Source organism: Lissotriton helveticus, chromosome 1_1, assembly GCF_964261635.1.
Source record: "Lissotriton helveticus chromosome 1_1, aLisHel1.1, whole genome shotgun sequence".
Lineage (NCBI taxonomy): Eukaryota > Metazoa > Chordata > Amphibia > Caudata > Salamandridae > Lissotriton > Lissotriton helveticus.
In genome coordinates this window covers 187,980,943-188,006,542 of record NC_136057.1, presented here as the reverse complement: position 1 = coordinate 188,006,542, position 25,600 = coordinate 187,980,943, and the positions used below count along the sequence as shown (strand labels likewise).

Genomic DNA, 25,600 nt, shown 5'->3' with positions numbered 1-25,600 from the left:
TTTGTGACACCCACAGCTAATTTTCACCATGCTAGCCCTGGTGGTTGCGAAACGGGATGTAGCACGAACATGGGGGAGGGGGGCACTGACGCCCCAGCTCCGAGAGTGGAAGGTGGGAATGTACATGTACATGGCAGCAGAAAGAGTTCCCTACCCTACAAGGCAAGAGGATGTCTGAAAAAGTCTTGCAGGGTATGGGGCAAATGGAGGACATATTATGGGTTTGATGGAGGGCTGGGCGAAGGCTAGCAAGACTTTTGTGGGTTCCTCCTTCAACTCCAACCATGAGTACTGGTTCTCTTGTGACAGCCCAAAAGGGGATGAAGCATTGATATTACAACAAAGTTGTGTGATTGGGTGGGACTTGGTGGACCGAGTGGCCGTAAGGGATACCGATATGGGATTATTTGTGATATGGACGGCATATGAATGCCACTGTACGACTGTACCTGATTTTGCTATGCTTTCTTTTAATTCCTGTTTTTGCCTAACAAAAATAAAAATATATATTTTTTTAAAACTATGAGACCTAGTGTGCATCAGGTTCAGTATTCTGTAGTCATACATTCCAATCGGTTCTGGGAAATGCAGTCTTTTTGTAACTACGTTTAACTTGGATGCTGATAAAGCTAGGGATGTAAGGTATAATACTCAAGACTCTGACTCTACACTTAGGAAAATCAAAATTCTGAGCATGCATACAACAGATAATGAGAACAAAGAGATGCCAGAAAAGAAGCAGAAAAGGAGGGAAAGAAACCCATTGTCATGGCATGAGGCAGGGATGTCCTCTTTCACGCATACTCTTCCCGATTGCCCTAGAGTCCCCCACATTTACTATATTTTCCTCATGAGACATTTGGGGTACTGAAACCAAAGCTGGAAACCTGAAAATTATGCTGTATGCGGACTACTACCTCCTTACTTTAGCCTCTTCAGATTTTCCGATGCCAGCACTGATGTTCTACATATCAGTTTTTACAGCGTTTTCCAAGTACAAAATTAACTGGACATAAAGTGACATCTTACCCACTATGATCAATACCACGAGGGAAGCCCTCCATGAACATCCATCTCGGTAAATCCCCGCCAAGTTGAAATATCACAGATGATTGATTACTAACGACTATCGCATATGACTGTACTGATTAACGGCCGGCTCATGGGACCGAAACAGCACTGGTCACTGCCGTGGACGAGCTTCAAAGGCGTGCAGACAGGGGACAAGCAGCGTTTTTGATCCTGCTTGATATGTCTGCCGCCTTTGACACGGTCAACCATGGGATCCTGCTGGGCCGCTTAAGTGATGCTGGGGTGGGAGGTAGCGCTCTGAGGTGGTTCCGGTCATTTCTGCAGGACAGACAGCAGGCGGTGTCCCTGCCTCCCTTTCAATCGGCTTTCTCCAAGGTCTCACACGGGGTGCCACAGGGATCAGCAATTAGTCCCATTCTTTTTAATTTATACTTGAGACCTCTGATATCACTCATTAAAGCTTACAAAATTAAAATAATAAACTACGCTGACGACACGCAGATGATCCTCTCCTTTGAGGGAGAGGACTCTACACCTGTGGAGGTATTTCACAACTGCCTGCGTGATACGTCACGCTGGCTCAAGAACAATTCCCTCCAGTTTAATGCTGGGAAGACAGAGGTGCTCTTTAGCACCGGGAATAAGATCTCCCGGCCATTTCCAGAGAACTTTTGGCCTCCTGAGACAGAGACTAAAGTGCGGCCAGTGGAATCAGTTCGCAACCTAGGGGTCATGCTTGATCAGAAGCTCAGCATGGAGACACACGTCAATAAGACGACCTCTTGCTGTTTTGCTATTTTGCGATCTTTGCAGAAGATCATGCCATTATTACCATCTCAGGCGCGTGCCCAGGTGGCAAGGTGTACCATCCTCAGTAGGTTGGACTACTGTAATGCCTTGCTACTGGAGTCCCCGGGCTTCCTTTTGGACAGGCTCCAAAGACTACAATCAGCGTCTGCTAGGCTGGTTCTGGGGCTTCCTAGGAGAGCACACGAGCAGGAGGCTTTGGCGAAGTTGCACTGGCTCCCTGTGCGACAGAGGATACAATTCAAGGCCCTCTGTCTTGTCTTCAAGGCCTTACATGGAATTGGCCCTCTGCCCCTGCTATCCAAATTTGCTTGGTACTCCCCATCCAGGCTGCTTCGCTCCTCAGCGGCTAGGCTGGTGAGAGTGCCTAGGTTTAGGAAGACCAGGTCAGGGGGTAGATCTTTTGAGGTAGCCGCGGCTAAGCTCTGGAATTTGCTTCCGTGCGAAATTAGGCACATTAAGGAGCTTCTCCCATTCAGAAAAAAGGTTAAAACATGGCTGTTTCCTCAGTATATGTAATCTGCCCGTTCTGTCCGGTTCTGTCTGACACTTCCGCCCTCTTTGAGCCTCAGCGCCAGGATGCCTGCAAGGTGATAGTGCGCTTTATAAGTCACATAAAAAAATAAAAAAATAAAGAATCAAATTCACAGGGAGTTTACTAAATGGAGTATGCCACAATTGTCGCTAATGGGACAAGTCCAAACTGAGAACATGGGGGTAGAGTCACAGGTTAATTAAATTTTCGGCATGCTGCCTACACTGGTCCCGACCATCATCAGAACTATGCCTAATAGAGACAGCCATTTAAACATACTTTTGACAAGGTGAGACATGAGGACTGGCCATGTCCAAACTTCAAGCCGCTACTTCTGGCAGACTGAGACTCCCAAAAATGGAAATATATCATGGCCCATCACTTCTTACAGCAAGCATATTGTTTTGCCACAGATCTGGAACGCACCAAATGGGTACTCCTGGAACAACAACTATGGGTGGGCCACGAGAACCACAAATGATATATCTGTATCATCCCTCATAGATACGTTAAATAGAACTTCTTTCTGAGACTCACTTAACAAAAGAAGAGGGTCTAGCACTGCAGAAACAATGCAGGGTGAAAATCTACGCCAACACGTACTCAGCATTTGCTACGGGCAGGGGGTGCTGGTTTGGATTCTTCCTGGGACCACGTTTCTCTTGCTGATAGAGATCATAAAACAAGAAGGTCACTGTGATATTAACAGGCAAATTGGATGGCAAGGATATAGCCTTTGTTAACATTTATGCCCCCAATGTGGACCAAACAATCATTCCTATCTTCCCTAGCGCCTCTCCTCAACAGAATACATCGTTACCCTGAGTTACTTGGAGGAGATTTTAACTGCATGGCAGATGTGTCTTTAGTTAGATCACAACCCCGCGCATATCATCACTACATAAAACTGCCCACGCGATTCGATATTGGATCAACCACTGATGATTTGTCAATACCTGGAGAACCTTAATTCCAGATGCAACTTCTTTATGTATTACTCAAGTATGCACAAGCTATCAGTTTGCTTACATACTTTCTGATGCTCGGCTAGCGTACATGCGGGAGTGGGCAAAAAAAATACTGTGACCACAAGCTGTTTTTACTGATTCTGGACTGGCCATTGTCTATTGCGATGCTGTATGAGGCAGCCTTCAGATCTACCCTCAGGAACACGATCAGTAAATACTTTACGGGTACGACTTCCTCCCCGTAAGTGGAGTGGGATGCGGTCATAGCATCTCAGCAGTAGTAGGGGCCTGGGCCCCGAATCATCCTGAGATCAAACACTAGTAGTACCTCTTAATGAAACTGGAGCTACCAACAGAGAGTGAACAGGGCCTCATGATAGACTTAGAGTAGAAAGGAAAAACCTCTTCAAACTAGAGGAGCGACTCCAGGATTACAATTATTGAGCATATATTATAAGGGCACACGCAGATTGTGATAAAATCAGCAGATTACTAGTGGAGCTGGCCAGTCCTGACAGACAGGGTTTCCAAATACTGCAGATGTGAAAAAAGGGAAGGTGACCTGGTTTTCAGGTAGGCCGAAATTAATACGGTCTTTGCTGTCTATTAGTCTAACATCTATGGGCGCTTTGATGAGGTACTATGCAGGATTATGTTCTGTCAGCAAGTATGAAGAAATTGTCATTGGCAGTGTCTGCATCCCTTGGAGGTGATAGCACAATATAGGAAGTGAGGGAGAGATTAAAGCCTTGGGCAACGTACCAGGCTCAGAAGGCTTGCTCCTGGAATTTTATGCATGTTATGTAGACATGCTTATCCCAATCTTGACTACATTGTATAAGGCAGCAGGAACACTGGGAGAACTCCCACCAATGATGGAGAGTACCCGTCTGTTCCACTCCACAACAAGCATTGACATAGCCAATAGGTCTAGCTTTTAGCACCTTAGAAGTATTTAGTTATGCAGCACAATATCCTTGGTGCAACAACATCTACTGTTGCATGGCAAAACACGTATAAGGTCCCAAAGGCGAGACCTATTGGCTATGACAATGCTTGTTTTTCTTGCAATCTTTCTGCTGGTATCAGTGTGTGCGACTTGGGGAGAGCGCCAAGAAAGTCACTGATGAGGATTATGATTGTTTCCGGTCCAGGGAAGATATGGCTTAGCAGTCCGGGCTGGACTGTTCCCATGAGGCACAGGGACAGACTGATTTGCATATGGCCATGTCTGAACTGGTGTGGTGGAGTGAGCTAAAGAATGGTGATGGATTAAACCCAGATCAGTTGACTGGGGGTGAGTGTTTGATTTGCTCAAACGCTCAGTCTATCATCCCCTTTGGTATCGCTTTGTTCGCCCTAATTTGGCAGGGTTCCCCCAGATGTGGGTCCCTTGCTCACTCTACCACTGGATTCAAGATAGCCTGGCTGATAAGAATTATGAATCCGAAACCGGTCCCAGGATGCTTGTTTCCGGTCCAGGGAAGACATGGCTTAGCAGTTCGGCCTGGACTGTTCCCATGAGGCACAGGGTCAGACTGATTTGCATACGGCCATGTCTGAACTGGGGTGGTGGAGTGAGCTAAAGAATGGTGATGGATTAAACCCAGATCAGTTGACTGGGGGTGAGTGTTTGATTTGCTCAAACGCTCCATCCATCATTCCCTTTGGTATCACCAAGAAAGCCACTGGGACAATGTTGGGCAGTATACAAGATACATTGCAATAAAAAGTAGCTGGATCTCCAACGTGGGCCACGATGCATACAAATATAAACTCATGTTGTATTTTCATAAAAAAATGTCAAAACTTTAAATATGCCGAACCCATTGATCCTCTATAGAATAATCTACTAAACCACAAGAAATCAACAGTTTACTTCTAACAGTTTATGAACTCTGAATTACATAACAGCCTTCATTGTCATCCGAGCTCTGGCTTGAACAAATCTTTACTTGTGCCATGGGCCAGGAATGTGCCAACTCTGCCAAACGAGGACAAATTGAATTATGATGGAATGGAGGGGGGCTATATTAGGGGTTGTGCGACTAGAGAGTGATGGGGGTCCTGAATGGAGACCCGTGGGTAGGGGCAGGCGAAGGCTTCGAGGATATTGGACAGGAAAATGTCATTGTATGAGGGAAGCACAGTGGGGAGGGTGTGCGACAATGCAGGGTGACAGCTACACTGAGTTTGTAAATTCATAACACAAGGCACGTGGACTTGGGTAGGGAATATCAAATTAGTTTAATTTGCTTTTATGTAAATACGTGAAATTTTGACAAAATTCTGCACACTCATGTAATGCCAAACTCCCATTTTGCGCTACATTTTAGGGTGAAATTAAATGTACGTGAGGAGAGGACACATTTGGCGTTAAAAATAATATCGCCAAAAACACAAGCACCTGAACGTCTTCTGCTTGTTTGTGATGTTCCCATACACCATTGCGCATAATTAGGCAATAAACGTGAAGCAAAATTACACAAGATTATGCCTGTGTAACCGAATTTTCATCCCCCGCCTGGAGTGTGTGGTATGGAGAAAAGAACACATGTCCGACGACCAAATCTCATGCGGAACATCTTCATCAGGTTACTCTTTTAAGCACACAACTCTGCATTCTGGGACTTGTAGTTTTGGATTTAACGTGGAAGGTATCGTCCTGTAAGCTTAAGACTCCAAAGAGCAGTTAAAACGTCAGCAATGACTGTATGTGTTCTACATAATATGGGATCACTAAATAGCAAGGGTATGGACTTAACACAATAGGGCGTAGGAAGTGAACACGGCGGCTGTGTGAGAAGAAGACGGAAGGCCAGTCCTTACCCAGGAGGAACAGGAGGGTGCAGGTCATTAGCAAGGGCCGCTGCAGCTTCATGGTTATCGCCTTTCGGGTGTCTGCGCCAAGCTGCTGGCGGACAGTCTGTTAGCATTCATGCAAAGTGAAACCCTGTTCAGCTTAGAGTGTTAACATTAGCGTTTAACATTTGAGCTTACTAAAATAAATGTTTTGAATAATTATTGCAGACTAAAAGACGGAAAAAAAGAAAAAGAAACAAAAAATCAAACCTTAGGAACAGGTTTCAGTGGCTATAATGCCGGGGTGGAAAATGTTTTTAAAACAGGAAACATCTACAGATGCTGGAAACAAGAAACACCACGGAGGAATGTTGGGGTTAATTAAAGCAGGACAGACGATGGGGTGGTGTGGCTGGGAAAGCAAACAAAAACAGCTGGGAGGAGGCGGGGAAGGAAGCGAACCAACAAGAGACGGAGCAAAGAGGGCAGGGGTGTACTAGGGACTAGAGTAGCGTCGAAGGCCCGCAGGAGTTACAGAAAATAATTAGTGCTGTGGGACAAGTAATGGGGAGGCACATTTGGGCTACATGGAAGAGCGCCTCTTTGGTCAATTTAAAAAAAAATTAAAACAGTGTTTGCGTGATTGTACAGCCATGTTATTGTTAAAAAGGATGCCGTGCTAAATAAACATTGGCCTAGCAATGAGATATGTGGTGGGGGAGGGGGAGAAGCAGGAGTTGTGTGCGCGTGCGCAAAAAGGAAATAATAAACAAGCATTGGTCGCGCACGAGGAACAGAGTTTCGGGAGTTGGTTGTGCGCGCTAAAAGAAACGTGAGTGGTGCGCGCGAAAGGAGAGGCATAGCTGTGCAAGTTGCACGCGTTTGTGCGCGTGACAGCAAGCTGGTGGCTGGCAAAAGCCTTTGGGTGCCACTTTTTAACCCGGTTACTAAATGTCTCGTCAGAGCAACGCATGCGCTGGCTCAGGCAAAATTTAAAGAGCAGCATTTGCGCTGGCTCAGGGGAGACCTAAAAAGGGAAGATTTATAAGTTAACATTCTACAGGCCCCTCTCCGTTTTAAATGTGGATTATAAAATACTTAGAAAAACTTTGGTTACTGGGCCCCCATTCAGGTGATCTTATTCACACTGATCATCCAGGTTTTATACCTAAACGTATTATGAGCCCTAACTTTCACCAAATGCTCCATACCCCATTAGTGAACTTTCCTAAAGCAGTAGCGATCGGCACTGACAGAGAAAGCTTTTGACTCTCTCCGCTGGGACTATCTTTACACTGCACTGGCCAGAATGGGACTAGGGAATAGCTTCCTCACCTGGACACTTCTGTTATATTCGCCCCTTTCTATCTTGGGGTCTGAACAGGGGTGCCTTATTAGCAGACTGTAAGACAGAGACCGGACCTGACAGGATTGTCCGCTGTCACGAGTGCTATTTGCCATGGTTGTTGAACCACAAATCAAATGCATTCCCAATACATGCTCCGACAATAGGTGAAATTCTGCCAGACATAGAGAAGAATCTTTGCTGGAATCCAGTTACATTTTGCTACCTGGGTGTTTGTATTTACCACAAATTAGCCAATCTCCTTGAGAGCAATTTTCAACTTGTGCGGACTTCCCTGCGGTCTCAAACATTTCAGGCTAACACTTCCTATATAAGTCAAAGATGGTTTTCCTTCCAAGTCTCTTGTATTCCTTTGCAGCTTGCCCAATTTGACTCCCAAAATCAGTCTTTCAGGCGATGAAAATCCTATTGATATACCACATATAAGGCATGGGAAGTCGCAGACTGACATTAACCAAACTGCAGCTCCTCACTAATGGAGGTGGGTTGGTGATGCCTGACCTGGAACTTCATTAACTGGAAGAAAAACTGTGATTGGGTGCTTACTGGAGACATTGTGAGGTAACCAAGGCAGAAAGTTAGTTTTAACATTCTTTCCTTCCGCAATGTGAATCACTCTAAAATAAAACTTTAATACTTTGATAGATAATCTGACCGTGGCTTTTAAAAATTTTGTTTCTAGACAAAATATCAACGAGTGGTCTGTGATACCATCAATAACGCTCAGTTTGGGTTTAACCCCATCTGATGTCAACAGATGGCCTAGGTTCTAAACTTAATATACTCCAAAGATACATTTGTCTTCCCTGATAGTAACCCCACTGGATTCCAAGGTGGACAGCACTCTTACAACATATTTGTCATGCACTTCTTTCGTATCAGCAAGTATCAAGATGCCATCCTGAAATATTACTACATTTGAGATGCTCTCAAGCATTTTCGTCATGATATTTTGAAACACAGGAGCAGCTAAAGGCAGCCCAAACTGGAGTTACAAGGGCACATAATGACACTCCGGTTCTAAGGCCAAGTTGAAATGACCTACAGCACATACTATCACTTTTGCTACCTGCAAGTAGAAAGTGAGTAAAAAGTAGAGCACTTCGTACAGATTACCTTTTCTTTAAACATCTTTCATCGTGTAGTAATGTATTGTAGAGCAGCATGCATACATTTCTTCTTCTGCAAGTCTCCCATTGCTGGTTATAAAAAGCAGTGCCTTGTAAATTCCCTCATGGAGCAGTCAGTGTGCACAGATTTCTCACAGTGCAGTATAAAGCAGTGCAGTGTGTGTACATTTCTCATAGTATAGTAAAAAGCAGTGCAGTGTGACAGATTTCTCATAATATAGTAAAAAGCAGGGCAGTCAACAAGTTTACTTTAAGTATGTCCCTTATAGTGTAGTAAAAAGCAGTACAGAGTGCACAGATTTCTCAGTTTGGTAAAAAGCAGTGCAGTGTGCACATACTTCTTAGTGTAGTGAAAAGCCGTGCAGTGCGCATAGACTTCCTGTTTAAGTTGTAAATACCTCTCAGTGCAGGAAGAAGCAGTGCAGTGGACATATTTCTCATTGTATGGTGAAAAGAAGTATAGTATGTACAGATTTCTTGTAGTACAATATAAAGGAGTTAGGTGCTCATAGTGTTCTAACAGTGTAGCAGAAAAACAATGAGATATGCACACATTCCTTATTGTGCAGACAAAATTCTCAGTAGTGTTAAAAGATTTCACAAAGTGCATTAAACAGGAGTTCAGAATGCACAATCCATCATGCACATACTTCTCATACTTAAACAGCATTGGAGTATGTATAGATTTGTCAGAGTGCAGTAAACAGCACTGGAGTGTACATTGATGTCTCCTAGTGCAGCAAAAAGCTGTGCAGCATGCCCTTACTTCTCACTCTGTTGTAAACTGTAGAACAGTATGCACATACTTTTCATAGTGCAACAAAACGCACCATGCAATGCTTATCATAGTCTAATTAATGTAATGCAGTGTGTACACTATGCGCTGTAAACAACAGTGCAGAGTGCACAGATTTGTCAGTGCAGGAAAAAGCAGTGCAACCCATATGTAGCCATCACACAGAAAAAAGCGCGGTGTGAACAGATTATTCAGTGTAATTAGATGCAAGGTGCGCAGATTTTTTGTAGTGTAGTATAAAGCAGTGCAGAATGTACACATTTCTCAGTGTAAGATTCAGTGCAGTGTGCACAGATCCCTCGTATTGTAGTATGATGCAGTGCAGCGTGCACAGATTTCTTACAGTGTAGTAAACAGCAGTGCAGTGTTCACAGGTTCCTCATAGTACAGAAAAAAACAGTGCAAAGACTCGTATTGCAGTAGAAATCAGTGCAGCATTCACAGTTCCCTCATAGTGCTGTATATAAAGCAATGCAGTGTACACAGATCCCTCATAGTGCTGTATAAAGCAGTGCTGTGTGCACAGATCCCCAGAGTGCAGTAAGATGCAGTACCATGTGCACAGATTTTTCACGGTGCAGTAAAATTCAGGGCAGTGTGCATTCCCTCTTCAACACAAATGATAAACACAAACACCCCCTGAGCTGTTAGGAAATCCCCCTCCCCAGAGGTCTCCAGATAGAAGATCAAGAGCCCAGCTCAGCCGGCTCTTGGTAGAGATTCCCTCCAGGATTATTCAGTCTATTTATGTAAATACAACAGAAGGTGCTGACAATCTCCTACCTGTGCAGATATTCCCAGGCTCTCTCCTCCTCCGGGGGCTGGAGTGGCGCAGATGAAAGTTTGGAGCCTCAGGGGCGCCTGTGAGTGTCTGAAAGTGATGTCAGCATCCGTCACTAGTGCTGTCTCTGCCGCCGCTGACCCGATAAAGGAAGGCCCTTCTCCCTTCGCTACAATGTGTTCAGTTAATTTCATCAGCATGAGAGGAGCGCCTCCTGCTGTCCATTGACAGAAACTGCCTCCAGTCGTGAATGCATTTCACACAAATAAGCATTTTGTGTACAGGAAAGGCCTGGGTTTTAAGATGTGACAGATGGGGTTTCCATCTAAAACCAGCTGAGATGGCAACACTAGTCGCAGACTTGGATTATTTTAAGACACATAAAACAAAAATGGCATGTCCAATCGAGAACCCTTCACAAATGCGGTATTGTAAGGGGCTGGTTGTTTTAATTTACAGAATTATTAATTTTAAGTAATCTCGGTTGTTTTAATGTATTTTTTATAATTGGGTTGGTTTGTTATGTTTTAGGCAGGATTTGAGAGGTAGCTTGACCCATGCACAAGCTAATATTTAAACACTGGGCTACATAATATTTGTTTTGGGTGAATATCCAAGATGGTATTATGGGCCTCATTCATGAAAAGTGTTGCATCGCTGGGAGGAACCAGCCATGCAACACTTGTCATAGCGCCATCCTTGCGACACCATGGATGCACCGTATTTACTCTACGGCACTCCATGTCGCAAGGATTTACAGATACGTCAGTATTCCTGGCGTATCTGCAGGTGCAAAATTGACACATTGATGGAGTGTGTCTGAAAACAGACGCAACTCCAGCAATGTGTCCTTTCACATAGGGCAAGCCCCATGAGAAAGGGCCTGAGTCAGACTGATGCCAGTGGTTAGGGAGGCGTAAGGATTTGATGCAGCGCCCCAGGCAGCGTGGGGGGATTAGGGTATCCCTACACTGCCTCTTTATGTACTATTGTTTGTGAAATGCAGGACACAGGGACTAAGGGGTATATTATCAAGGGGGTTTATCTCCGCTTTTTTGGCTTTAAAAGCCAAGAAAGCGGAGATAAAATTATCTCCCTATTACCAAGCTGTCGCTAACACCAGTTAGTGACAGCTAATAGGAGATAGCGACCATCTTGGGCCCCGCTTTGCATGTCAGTGATATTTATCACTAATGACATGCAAAGTGGGCGTGCCAAGATGTTAGCGACTGGAAACAGTCGCTAACATCGCTATCTCCTATTACCAACTTTTGGAGATATTCGCGCTAAGCGCGAATATCTCCAAAAGCTAACACCTGCCCTGAGCAGTTCTTCACCATGTTATCCAATGGGAGGTGGATAACATGGCTAAGAGCATTTGCTCGATAATGCATGAATATCGCTGACTTTTCAGCGATATTCATGCATTGCGGCCGTTTTTTATCGCATTTGCGATAAACCTTGCTAATAGCAAGGTTTATCTGCGATAAAAATCGCCGATGTGCGGCGATAATTTTTGTCTCTAAACAAGTTAGAGACAAAAATTATCGCTAGTTGTTGGTAATATGCCCCTAAGTCTCCATGTCCTGTAAGGGCAGCCACAATATTTTTCTTAAGGTTGCAGCCACCCAGTCACATCGCTCGCTCCCGCTGGACCACTCTCAAGTTGAATTATAATGCTTTTTTTATTTCCCAGTACTTCCACCAGATCAACTGTCCACATATAACTACCTTTTAAATTTTAACTTCTCAAAAACTACCTAACAAATTTACATCAATTCAAAACAATCTTTGGCAAAGGCAATAGGTCACGCTTGCATTTTATGTCCTGGCTAATACATTAAAGTAAAGCTTGCTGAAGGGAAAAGAAAAACAAAACAATGATTGCTTTTTGTACAGAATGCATCTATGAGATTAAAAAAATAACATGATAATTCAGTCCAAAAAGCTTTATTTCACTTGTTAGGTCATTAAAGCACAAGTGTACATTTAAAACAATTACACATGATTACCAGATAACATTCATTATAAAATCATTACAAGATCAATGTACACTTTCCAGATTTGAAATATTAATATTCCTTATTACTATATACAATTTAAAATGTTATATAAAATGAGTTTATTAAAATTCCATTTAACCTAGTAACCTGTTAAGTGTGAGGCGAGTGACTACCCTATCATACAATATAGCTAGATGTGTACAATTGGTGGGCTGTTCTCTCTTTGAGGGACCGTGCTCTAATAGTCCATGCCCACCCCAAGAATCTCGCCATGGCGACCACTATCACTTCGGTAGTGTCACTTCTTAAAATTCTTTCTGCCTCCTGTGCCCTTCTTGTCCCTAAAAGTTTGCATAATGGGGACAGCCAAATACGCCGCGGGGCTCTGTAAGCGTTATATTCAAATAGTAGTTGGGATAGAGATTCTTTTCCGAACTGGCACAGCATACACAGGTCATCACAGGATGCAGACCATTTGTTAGTAAAGGCTTTTATAGGCAGTGTACCCACCCTGAATTGGAAATATAATTTCCGCTCAAAGGGCTTTGTAATGGTATCCCAGTAACATTCTAAGTCAGGTACAGATTTGCCGCATAAGAAGCGGCCAGTAAGGGAAGCTGACTCACAGTTCCTCACCAAATCAGTGTGAGCCATTTCCCAGTATTGAGTTTTCAGAATCTGTTTTGAGGGAAAGATAGTATTATCTGGATCTTCCCACAGGGAGGTCATACCCATGCTTAATAAGGTGGCTCTAAGCTGTTTTAACCACCTTATTTTACAGTAGCTATCAACCCTGACTTCGTCTAGGAAACCAGCCGCGTATTCTGCTAGCTCTGGGGTTATCCATAGCCTCCGCCAGTACAGCAAAGGGCGCAATTTAGCAATTTCTGCAATTGGCTTCCTCCCCAGATCAATGGCTGTGTCGGGGTACTCTGGGGCAATCTCGCTATGTTCCTGAAAAACTTATTTTCCGAAGTTGGCTAAGTTCTCATCACCCCAAAGTACAGCACCATATAAGGCAGAACTAATTATATTCATATTGTATATCTCCATGGAGGGGCTAATTTTCTTAGTAAAAGAAGTGTTATATTCCTTTAACAATACCCCTGCCAATTGTCTATGCTTCAATGATGCTAAATCCACTTGGTGTGGCCATCTTAGCCCCTCTTGGATGTTGACCCCCAGGTAAGTGAACACCTTGACCTGATCAAGCATAGTGTTATTTAATCTAATGCCCCCTTTAAACTCCCTGTGTGGGTTAAAAGTCACCAGTTTTGTTTTGGACACGTTGACCTCTAATCCCCATTGAGCACAAAACTCATTAAAGATTGAGAGGACCCTTTGAAGCCCGCTCAGTGTTTTTGAGAGGATCAGCTTGCCTGCCAGTGTCAGTGCATCAGTGTTAGTTAATTTCATGCAATTCACTATCCCGTTTATGTACAATGTAAATAGTGTCGGGCCAGAACACATTCCTGGTGTACTCCTTTATCCACTGGGAAAAATTCTGTTACTTCTCCCTGTTTGCCCCATTGAATCCTTGCCTTATTGCTATCGTGCAATTTAATAATGAGAGACAATGGCAATCCCATCTCTTTTAATGTCATCCAGAGTTTCCCACGTGGCACAAGGTTGAATGCAGCCCGGAGGTCCACGAAGACGGCATACAAACTCCCCTTACACAGGGTCACAACTTTCCAATGCAGGAGGGTGAACCTGAATACTTGATCTATAGTGCTAGTGAAAGCGCGAAATCCTGCTTGGAGGGGAGATAGAATACCGCCTTCATCGATTCAGTCCTGAACTTTATTTAAAACCAACCTGCCCATTACCTGTAGGAGCGAAACAATAAGGCTAATGGGCCTATAGTTGCCTGGGCACGCTTTGTCACCTTTTTTGAAGAAAGGGATAATTTCCACGCCTTTCCAGGAGTCTGGAATCGGCGAGCCCTTCGCTATGGTGTTTGCTAAAAAAATATATATACAAGCTTCATCTTGCCTTGTTGGCAAGAAATACACCCCCCGGTATTCCATCAAGACATGGGGCTTTTTCTGCCAGAATAGATTTTAAGGCCACCTCCACATCTACCCTACGGAATGCTTCCTCATTAAGAAACTGAATAGGGATAATTCCTTCACTTTCATGCTCGCTTAACGCATATTGCGGTTTGAAGTGATTTACCCAATCCAATTGTGAGACATGGTTATGAGGTTCGGGAGCCTGCCCTCCTCTATTCCATTTTTAGATGTTCCAAAATTGCTTAGGATTTCTATTAACACAGGCCTCCTTCAAATCATCCCACCTTTTGCTATCACATTCCTTTTTTGCTTTGAGTAGTGCCCCCCGATAGGTAGCCCTGGCTAGTCGCACCTGCGCTGGGTCCCCTATTTTTAGGGCTTTTCCCAGCTCTGCACGCAACCCTTTGCAATCAGTGCTATACCGTTCTTGTATTTTGGGTAACGGTACCTTTTTAGATTTACTCTTTGATACAAAGTTCGTGCGCAAGTGCCCAAAGAATTCGTTATGTATGATGGCTGGCAATTTGCGATCAAGCAAATTTGTTACACTGTCTTTTAGAACGCTAATTGCTCTATTCAACTCGTTTATCAATGCTAGTCAGCACTAGGTGTAGTTCTTTTAGTTTGGTCCATTTTAGTCTTCTTTGATCATTTGATGGTACCACCTCCTTAGATATATAACTATCTGCTATTCCATTACAAGATTATGACCAAGCAGGTCCATTTCCACACAAAGAGGATTATGATCACTTTCTAATCTATCTTGTATTATCATATCCCTTACTGTGTGCCACAGTACTAGGCTGACCAGCACGTAATCTATTCTACTTGCACTATAGCCGTTGTTAAATGTAACAGGCCCCAGCCTATCAGACTTTGTACGGCCATTTAGTGCCCGTAGCCCGTTTTCCATACATACTGAATTAATATGGATCGCCACATCAGACCATTTTTTCATTGGCTCTAGCTCCAACTTTGGGACACCCCACCTTAAATCTTCCTCATCTGAATAATTACCCTCCTCATTTAAGAGTAGCTCAAACTATATCACAATAATCAGAGATAAGCATGACTGATTACTCTCCAGAAGATCATCAAGTGCCGCTAAAACACCCAACTTTTCCCCCCTTGAGCCCGCAGGTTGTATATTACTACAATCCCTTTAGTACCCTGTCACAAGAGCGACCAGTCCGGAACCGTGAAGAACGCTGACTCACTTGACAGAACCATACAGGTCTCACCTCTTTCCCCACAGCAAACCGAAACTTGGAACCCGGCTGGAACGTCACTCTTCTGACCAAGGGAGGAAGTAGGACCCTGTTATATTAATTGGGCCGAGTTTGTGCAAGACCACGCCCCCTGGGACGTCACAGGGTCAGAGATTACAAAACCCGGAAGAACAGAGAGGAAAGCGTCTTCGAGCCCAGCTGAGGATCGAGAGTGTGGAGGAGCTGCGGAACGAGTCGAGGAAAGATCACCAGAGGAATCCAGGAGTGACGAGCCCTTTCGCCGTGTGACAGAGCCAGGAGGCCAACGTTACCACGCTTCGCCCAGCCACTCGTCAGGAGATGCGTGCCTCACCGAGGTACGGGCGCATGTCTCGGGGTGGGCAGGGAGGAAGGGATTTAAACTCCCGTAAAATCACTCCGGCCATATCCAATCACCAACCCTGAGCACTATCGGCACACCACAACCAGTTATCGGTTGTTTGGTATCCTTTCGTTTTCTCTTGTGCACCGTGTGCTCCCTCACACCCCTTCCCTAGCACTACCTGATCCAAGTCCTCCGACTGAACCCAAGTCTTTTTCTTTTACTTTCTTACATTCCGGACCTGCGGCTATACCGGGAGCACCCTGGAGTGGAGGAAGAAAGGGAAGCCCTTTCTGAGAGGACATCCATCCCCAGAAAAAGACCCAGAAGCAACCTTACTGTATTACCGTTTAAGTCCAAGACGAAAGAAACAGATGAAGCCAATAAAGGCCTCTTTGAAATCACTACCTGCTTCTGTGAGTTCCTCTATCCCGCTAACTCTGGTGGAAAATGCGGGCTTATAGACAGCCGTCTGTACCAATAAGATGGATTACCTATTGCAGCACCTAGTGAATAGTCAAGAGCAATTAGGATGGGCCGTCGAGCAGCAGTTAACCTCCGCTCAAGCAGACAGAGAGACTTTTAAAACCACGATTTCCACCCAGATTGAAGCACTACAGAAAATGATAGTAGAGCCCCAGACCAGCCCCTACCGGGAACCCAGGATTCCACATCCCTGTCCCTCGGGGGTAGCCCTCCAAAAATACATACCAGGAGAGGATCCTGACGCGTTCCTATTGAACTTTGAGAGGGCTGCGCATGCTTGTGGCCATTTTTTCTTGCACCCCTTTTGTCTGCTGAGGCTCAGGCGGCATATCAGGTGGCCATCGCCTCGGGGAACGCCCCCTACGCCACTATCAAAACAATCATTCGACCATTTGGGCCTAGATTCAGAGGCCTACCGGGTTCGGTTTAGGAAGGAGCGAGGTACCCCAGGGGAAAACCCAAAGGCGCGTCTTGAAAGGGCGGCTAATAAATGGCTCACCCCGGCAGTGTCCTCCAAAGAAGATATCATGGACAAAATGTATTTGGAACAATTCTTGGAGGCACTACCCTATAACACCCAGACGTGGCTGCAGCAGCACCCCGGCCTAACGACAGAACAAGCAGTAGAGATGGCAGTTACATTCGCCCGAGCCCAACCCTGGTTGCCACCCTGGGAACCAGACAAACCATCCCGAGGATCCGCAATAAGAGCAGAAAAGAAACCCCGACCTGGCAGTGAGTTGTACCAACCCCGTCCACACAAACCAGAGATTCCCAGTTTCCAGGGGTCGCAGTGTTTCGAGTGTGGGACATGGGGCCACATCGCCAGACTATGCCCTCAAAGAAAGACGCCAGAAGAGCCCATGGAAATGGGATATCTCCCGAACACCGTCCTGTACTCAGCGGAATTAGGAGGAGCCTATCACGTGAGAGTAAGGGTGAACCAGGAAGAGGTTAGGGCACTCCTGGATTCAGGCTGCAAACAATCTGTAATAAAAGGAGTGTTCGTCAGGGCTAACCAGATCATTCCCAACTCCTGGGTGTATATCAAGTGTGTCCATGGAGATAGAGGAGTATCCTGTAGCCCACATAAATTTAAAAATGACTGGGGGAAAGGCCTATACAGTAAAGGTAGGGGTTCTTGAGACACTCTCAGAAGACATAATAATAGGGACTCACACCCTCCATCTATCTACTCACCAGAACCAAAAGAAAACCACTGTTGCCCCCTCTGTTCCAGCATTGCTTTCCCCCAAATCCTGGGCCACTGATAAGAGTTTTAAGTTTGCCCAGGCTAACAACAGCACCCTATTGAATGCCTGGGAACAGGCTCATTTGACACAAGGCACCCCTGATCTCAAATGTTCCCGTTTTCTTATCAAGGAAGGGCTCCTCTACAGACAAGGAGATAAGGAGGCTCCCCATCAGCTTATCATTCCCATTTGGTTTAAGGAACAAATTATGTTCTACGCTCAATCACATCTACTAGCTGGTCACATAGGGAGCGAGAAAACAACTCAAAACATATTGAGGCATTTTTATTGGCCAGGAATATATAAAGACATCAAGATCCATTGCCAATCCTGGGATGTATATCAGAGAAATACCCGCCGTCCACCCGCGGTACCCCTGCAACCCCTCCCGATAATAGGCACTCCGTTTGAAAGGTGGGGGTGGATTTGATAGGATCCCTACCTAGAACCAGAAAGGGCAATCTGTGCGCACTGGTCATAGTAGATTATGCCACCCGGTTTCCCGAAGCGTTCCCCCTGAATACTCCAACATCCCGAGTCATAGCTGAGAAGTTAATCAAACTATTCTCCAGGGTAGGGTTCCCTCGGGAAATCCTAACTGACCAGGGCACACCCTTCATCTCAAGGTTGATGCGGGAAGTATGTAAAATGTTCGATCTCCGTCACATTAAAACGTCAGCGTATCACCCGCAAACAGACGGACTGGTTGAGCGCTACAATGGCACCCTCAAATCCATCCTCAAGAAGATGTTGTCAGTGAACGGGACGGAATGGGACCACATACTACCCTTAGCCCTTTATGTCATCAGGGGTCAAACCCAAAGTAGCCTTGGATGTTCGTCATTCGAATTATTGTATGGTCGCCAACCAAGAACACTCCTCGAAATGACCAAAGAAGCATGTGAAACCGAAGAGGCCGGAGAAGAACTCACAGTCCTAGAATATAGCCAAACCTTAAAAAACCAGCTGAGTAAAATAAGTGAGCTGGCCTACTCCAGCTTGGTGAAAAGCCAAGAAAAACATAAGAAAATCTACAACAAAGGGAAGCGATGGAGAAGACTAGAAGTGGGGGATTGGGCTCCAGTCTTGCTTCCCTCCAGTACAAACAAATTCCAGGCAGAATGGATGGGGCCGTATAAAGTGACTGGAACAGTAGGAAAAACGAGCTATAAGATCCAGATCTCCGCCCAGAAAAACCAGATCTATCACATCAATTCCCTAAAAAAGTGGATAGGTCCTTTACCCATGAGCTCTCATCTTGTTATACCCACAAGAACTCCCTCTACATCAACACTAGAGATGCTAGTGGTCAACGACGAGATAAGAAAAGAAGAACAAGGTGAATTACAGAATACCCTGCTCCCTTTTGCCCCCTTGTTCTCTGATCTTCCAGGGAAAACCTCCATAATCGAACATCGAATAGAAACACTGACGGGGACGTAATAAAACAGAGGCCATACCGGATACCCGCCGCAAAAAGGGCAGATATACGTAAAGAAGTACAGGAGATGTTGCGTCTGGGGGTGATAAGACCATCCAGAAGTGAGTGGTCCTCACCAATAGTGATGGTTCCAAAACCTGATGGGAGTACCAGGTTTTGTATGGACTTTAGGGCCTTAAATCACATATCATCCTTTGATGCTTACCCAATACCCCACATAGATGAAGTCATAGAGAAGCTCAGAGAAGCCAAATATATCAGCACACTAGACTTGACCAAAGGCTACTGGCAGGTGCCTCTAAAAGAAGAGGACCGGAAAAAGACAGCCTTCGTAACTCCAGACGGGCTTTATGAGTTCAATGTGCTCCCCTTCGGCCTGCACGGAGCGCCCGCAACATTTCAGCGCCTCATGAATGAAGTGCTATGGGACCACCAATCATTTAGTTCCGCTTATCTAGATGACATTAATATCTTTGGTCCGTCTTGGGAGAGCCACTTGAAGCACCAACAAACCATCCTAGAGTCCTTGAAAGACGCCGGCCTGCACATCAACTCAACGAAGTCGCACGTTGGCTATTAGAAGGTGAAATATCTGGGGTATATTCTGGGTCATGGAATCATTGAACCACAGATAGAGAAGGTACGAGCAATTGCAGAAACTCCCTTTCCCCAGAACAAGAAAGAAATGAGGGCCTTTTTAGGCCTCATCGGCTATTATCGCCAATTTATCCCAGCTTTCTCAGAAATAGCAACCCCTCTAACAGACACCCTGAGAAAAGAATCCAAAAACACCACATATCATTCCCCTACCCCTGCCAAGTGGAATGCATTCAACAACCTCAAACGAGCCAACACCACCAGTTCAGTCTTAACCTCTCCGGACTTTTTGCGTCCCTTTCTTCTACACACTGACGCGTCAGATTATGGGGTGGGGGCAGTCCTGTCCCAGATGTCACCTGAGGGGGTGGAACACCTATACTCTACATAAGTAGAAAGTTATTTCCACAGGAGTTAAAATACCCAACTATTGAGAAGGAATGTCTCGCGATCAAGTGGGCAGTGGACAAGCTCAGATATTATTTGGAAGGACACCATTTTACACTATACACAGACCACGCACCCCTTAAATGGATGAGCCAGAACATCTCGCAGAATCCCCGAGTTATGAGATGGTTATTATCATTGCAACCATTTTCCTTTACTGTACACCATCTGAAGGGAACCGATAATGCTAATGCCGACTATCTCTCTCGGTTTCCTCTCCCCAATCGGGAGAATCCAAGGGGGGTGGTGTGACACGAGGGCGACCAGTCCGGAACCGTGAAGAACGCGGACTCACTTGACAGAACCATACAGGTCTCACCTCTTTCCCCACAGCAAACCGAAACTTGGAACCCGGCTGGAAGGTCACTCTTCCGACCAAGGGAGGAAGCAGGACCCTGTTACTTTAATTGGGCTGAGTTTGCGCAAGACCTTGCCCCCTGGGACGTCACGGGGTCAGAGACTCCAAAACCCGGAAGAACAGAGAGGGAAGCGTCTTCGAGCCCAGCTGAGGATCGAGAGTGTGGAGGAGCTGCGGAACGAGTCGAGGAAACACCACCGGAGGAATCCAGGAGTGTCGAGTCCTTTCGCTGTGCGACAGAGCCTGGAGGCCAACGTTACCACGCTTCGCCCAGCCACTCGTCAGGAGACGCGTGGCTCACCCAGGTACGGGCGCGTGTCTCAGGCTGGACAGGGAGTAAAGGATTTAAACTCCCGTAAAATCACTCGGGCCTTATCCAATCACCAACCCCCTCCCTGAGCACTATCTGCACACCACAACCAGTTATCGGTTGTTTGGTATCCTTTTGTTTTCTCTTGTGCACCGTGTGCTCCTTCACACCCCTTCCCTAGCACTACCCGACGCAAGTCCTCCAAATGAACCCAAGTCTTTTTCTTTTACTTTCTTACATTCCGGACCTGCGGCTATACCGGGAGCACCCTGGAGTGGAGGAAGAAAGGGAGGCCCTTTCTGAGAGGACATCCATCTCCAGAAAAAGAACCAGAAGCAACCTTACCAAATTACCGTTTAAGTCGAAGACGAAAGTAACAGTTGAAGCCAATAAAGGCCTCTTTGAAATCACTACCTGCTTCTGTGAGTTCCTCTATCACACTAACAAACCCTAAACAATCTATTTTTTTTTCTGTTTTATTGCTCAGTTTTAAAAACACATATATAAAAAAACAAGCATCATACAGCTGTTATGAGCATTCTCAGTCCTCTCCTATACAGTACAACGGGCATGCATTGAGACATTGTTACACTGATCAGATGTACGCAGTATATACATAAGAAACATCCAGCAGGGCACACAATAAATTATGCTTGACGGAAATTCTAATCACATTGTCCAGGACTATCCATCGGGCATATAGCGGTTACTTCATCCAGGTAGACACAGGGCCATGTGGAAACAGGGCAGCAGTGGAAGTGCAATACATTGATAACATACCATACCAAAGGTACACATTTAGTCTTAATCCGAGTGTGCAAGTATGTACTTAGTATATGACCCCCATATATCCCTTGGACGGAACCTTACCGGTAAACTTTCTGAATAGCAAACCAGTTGGTCACGACAAAAGGCCATATCTAGTAACCATTGGTTGAGTTTAGGTGCCGGTCTGCCATCCCGGCACATGGCCACCCTGTGCTTAGCAAACTGTAAAGAGAGCACTACTAGTTTACGAACTCCAGCTGGGACTTTGGAGACACTACCCAGCAGACATACCCGCACCTCACGTTCAATCTGCACACCAGTCATATTCATCAAGGCCGTCGTCACTTCATCCCAGAATGCAAGAATTCGTGGGCACCCCCACGCCAGGTGTATAAAGTCAGCCTCCACTGCACCACAACGCTTACAACAATGAGAGGGTCTCAAACCATACTCATGCAATTTGTTTTTTGAAAACTTTATTTGTCATTTTTGCAAAATATACAAACAATAACATACCCCCAATTGGCATCAAAACAGCATATACACACATCGACTGACTCATTAAGGCACTGTTTGTTGACCTGAGGCCACACCGAGACACATTGCTACCTAGAAAACATTGCAGAATAACATACAGCAGCAAGCATCCTGTGAGTACTGGTCCAGTCCCCACACTACACCCCACCTCCGCTGTGTCTCAGAGGGCGTCCCCGGCGTCCTCCTCAGATCCCGAGCCCAACGGCGAGAATAACTCTCCACTCGTCCCTTCTGATTCACTATGGGAAGTGTGTCCCTGGACCCCTATCATAACACACATGGCTCGCCAGGCCAGCAGGTCCTCCTGCAGCCTCTTGTCCCTCCTACAGCTCTGCATATGTGTCTCCTCTTCTAGGGACCAATCCAGCACATCTCTAAGCCACATGGGAATCTCTGGGGCCCTCTGGCCCTTCCAAGTAATAGCCACCCTACGTCTGGCCAGCAGCAGCATCAATTGCATCAATCGGTAAGACAATTTACGTTTCTTTGGCCTAGGTACCAGCACCAACAGGCAGTCCAAAGGTGTCAATGTAATACCGATCCCTGTTGCGGCAAGTATATGTTCCACTACACCCCCCCAAAAACTCTGGACTAGTGGGCAGTCCCAGGCCAAGTGCAGGAACCCTGCCCCGCCGCGCCACATCTGGGGCATACATCTCTCCTGTCCGGGGAGTAACGCTTCAATGAGATCGGAGTGAGATAGGTGCGGTGCAGGAAATTGAAATGTATCAATTTGAAGCGCATTACAAGAAACCTTCTTTGTAAGGGCCCCTATTCTCTTGCGCTGTCCCTGGTCCAGTGGGGCACCCAAATCCACCTCCCTGAGGGACCGGCAGGGCAGAGTCCCTAAGCATCGCCCCATGCAGCAGGGAAATAAGTCTACGTCCTCTGCCACAAGACAGTAAAATATCCAAGGTATGAGTCATTGGGGGAACCTCTGGATACTGCGTCCAAAGCGACCGCACCACATTCCGCAGCCCCTGGTAATGCAGGTACTGTCCTCTACCGAGGCCAAAAGCCTCCTCCGCTTGTTCATATGTCAAAAAGGTCTCGGCGGGATACAGGTCTGCCAGGGTCTCACAGCCCCCCTCCCGCCAGGCCCGAAAGGACATATGTTGTTCCATCGTCACCATGGGCACCAGGATCCAAAGCGGCAGGTCCCTGTGGAAGGGCGCCGTCCGGAGCACCCTCTCAACTAAGCGGTGCCAAACATTCGCCATATGTCTCACGACGTAGGGCAAAGTCTCGCTTGCCCCCCTACCCCTCATCAACGCCACTTGAAGCTCCTGTACCGTCGTTCTACCCGCCAACAGCTGCGTTTCCCAAACGTCCGCTTCCGCGAACCATCTAGAAGCCGGTAGAAGCTGCGCAGCATAATAGTACAGGTCAAAGCGTGGGGCCTCCAGGCCTCCCTCATCGTAGGATCGCACCACTGTGTGAAGGGCAACTCGACTCGACGGTCCACCCAGATTAGGGACGTGAGGAGTGTGTTCAGAGTCCGAAAGACCCTAGGGGGAAGGGGACACAGCGTATTTTGCAGTGTATAAAGTGTCCTAGGCAGCATCACCATCTTAGCGACTGCTAGTCGGCCCATAAGAGACAACGGGTGGGTGTTCCAAAAGGACACAGAGCGCTGCAGAGACTTAAGCACCCTATCAATATTGCAGGCCAGGGAACGCGCCTCCGTCGGCGCCACCTGAATCCCTAAGTAGCGAAAACTATCCGTCTCCCAACGAAGCCCGAGCTCCGGCAGATCCTCCCGGGGCACCATCCCCAGTCCTGACAACAGTAAATCAGAGACTTACGTCTGTTGAGTCTTAGCCCCGACGCATCCCCGTACCGATCCAACTGATGGAGCAGCACAGGAAGCGCCTCCCTCGGGTCCTTCAGATAAAACAAGGCATCGTCTGCATACAAGGAGACAACATTACATGTGTCTCCCACTTGTATGCCCCACTGCGACATCTCCAGTCGGATCCGGACAGCTAAAGGCTCTATTGCTAGAGCAAAGAGTAGTGTCGTGTACCTCGCTCCAACCGCCACTCCTCCAAACGTGCCGTTCCCAGTTTCACCCAAGCCCGGGGGGAGTTATATAAAATATGGATCCAACGGCAAAAGTTTGGGCCCTGATCCACCACCCGGAGAACTACCTGCAAATAACCCCAGTCTACTGTATCGAACGCCTTGGCAAGGTCAACCAACACTATCACCATCTGATCATCCAACCCCTGGACCTCATGTATAGTGTGATTCAAGCGCCTTAGGTTTATGACGGTTTTACGCCCTGGAATAAAGCCGCATTGGTCTGGATGGACCAACTGCGCCATATGCGGGGCCAACCGGGTGGCCAATAACTTAGTCAAAATGTTTACGTCTGTATTGATCATGGTGATTGGGCGATATGCAGAAGGGTCGAGCTTGTCCCCCCCGGTTTAAGGATCATGCAAATTTCCCCGCTGGACATGCTCCGCGGGGGAGACCCGGTCTCAAAGACTTCGGCGTAGACCTGCATCAGGAGACGTGACATTGTGTCTCCGAACTCGTGATAAAACTGCGGGAATCCGTCACTACTCGGTGACTTCGCACGCGGCAGGCAGGCCAGGGCTGACTGCACCTCGCCCACCATCAGTGCCAGATCCAATTCCTTCTGGTCCACTGCGGAGATGGATGGGAGGGTCAACCCCTGCAGATAAGGGGAATAAGATGCCTCGAGATGCCTGGGTCCGCAGTGTATAATTGCTGTAGGCGGGATCTAAGAGTCTCAAGAATCGCGCGTTCCGAGTGGACCAAAGCCCCATGGGCGTCCCGTAGAGCCACAATACATTCCGGGGTTTTTTCCTTACGAAGGATGCAGGCCAACAGCCGCCCCGATTTGTCTCCTTCTCTATGGAGTCGCTGCCTATACTGGCCTAGGGTATACTTGTCAAGTCGGTCCAGAATATCATGGACCTTCCCTTGGGCTGCTTGCTCTTCTGCCTGCTGCAGGTCGTGGGAAGACTCCGCAGTCTGGACATTTAAGAGCCCCTCCTCTGCCGCCTGCAAGTCCTGGAGAAGCTGCTTCCGGAGTCCATATGTCAATCCCATACAGGCTCCCCTCACCACCGCATTTAGTGCCTCCCATTTAGTGGCTAGCGACAGGTCTCCTACCCCCCAATTAAGGTCTACATAGTCCTTTAGGGCCGTCTCAACATGTGCCTTTCCCACCAAGTTTCGGAGGATATCTACTGGGAACCTCCAAGTACGTTGACGGGAAACCGGGGCTCCCCATCGCACCATGCATGCCACTGGGGAGTGGTCGGATAGAAAGCTCGCCTGATGTGTCACTTCCATGGACATGTTAATCTCCGCATTAGCGACCAAAACTCTATGAAGTCGACTTTGTGTATTATGAGTGGGAGAAAAACAGGTATAAACCTGCAGCGTCGGGTTGGCCTGTCGCCAGATATCCACAGCCCCTATGTTCTCCATGACCTCCTTAAGCTGTGCTGTCATTCGGGGTTTCATGCCCTCCCGTGGTGGAGACCTATCAAGGACCAGGTCCAGAACACAATGAAAGTCCCCCAGCCAGAAGATCGGCG

General features: G+C 46.6%; 1 protein-coding gene across 1 annotated transcript in view; it reads right to left on the bottom strand.

Moving 5' to 3' along the window:
- LOC144768491 (uncharacterized) overlaps positions 1-10,331 on the bottom strand; it is a 137,772-nt gene extending 127,441 nt beyond the window's left edge. The window contains exon 1 of the mRNA XM_078652200.1: positions 10,220-10,331. The gene's annotated coding sequence lies outside the window, so the exon portion shown is untranslated. The remainder of the gene's footprint in view (positions 1-10,219) is intronic.
- Between the last annotated feature and the right edge of the window lie 15,269 nt (positions 10,332-25,600).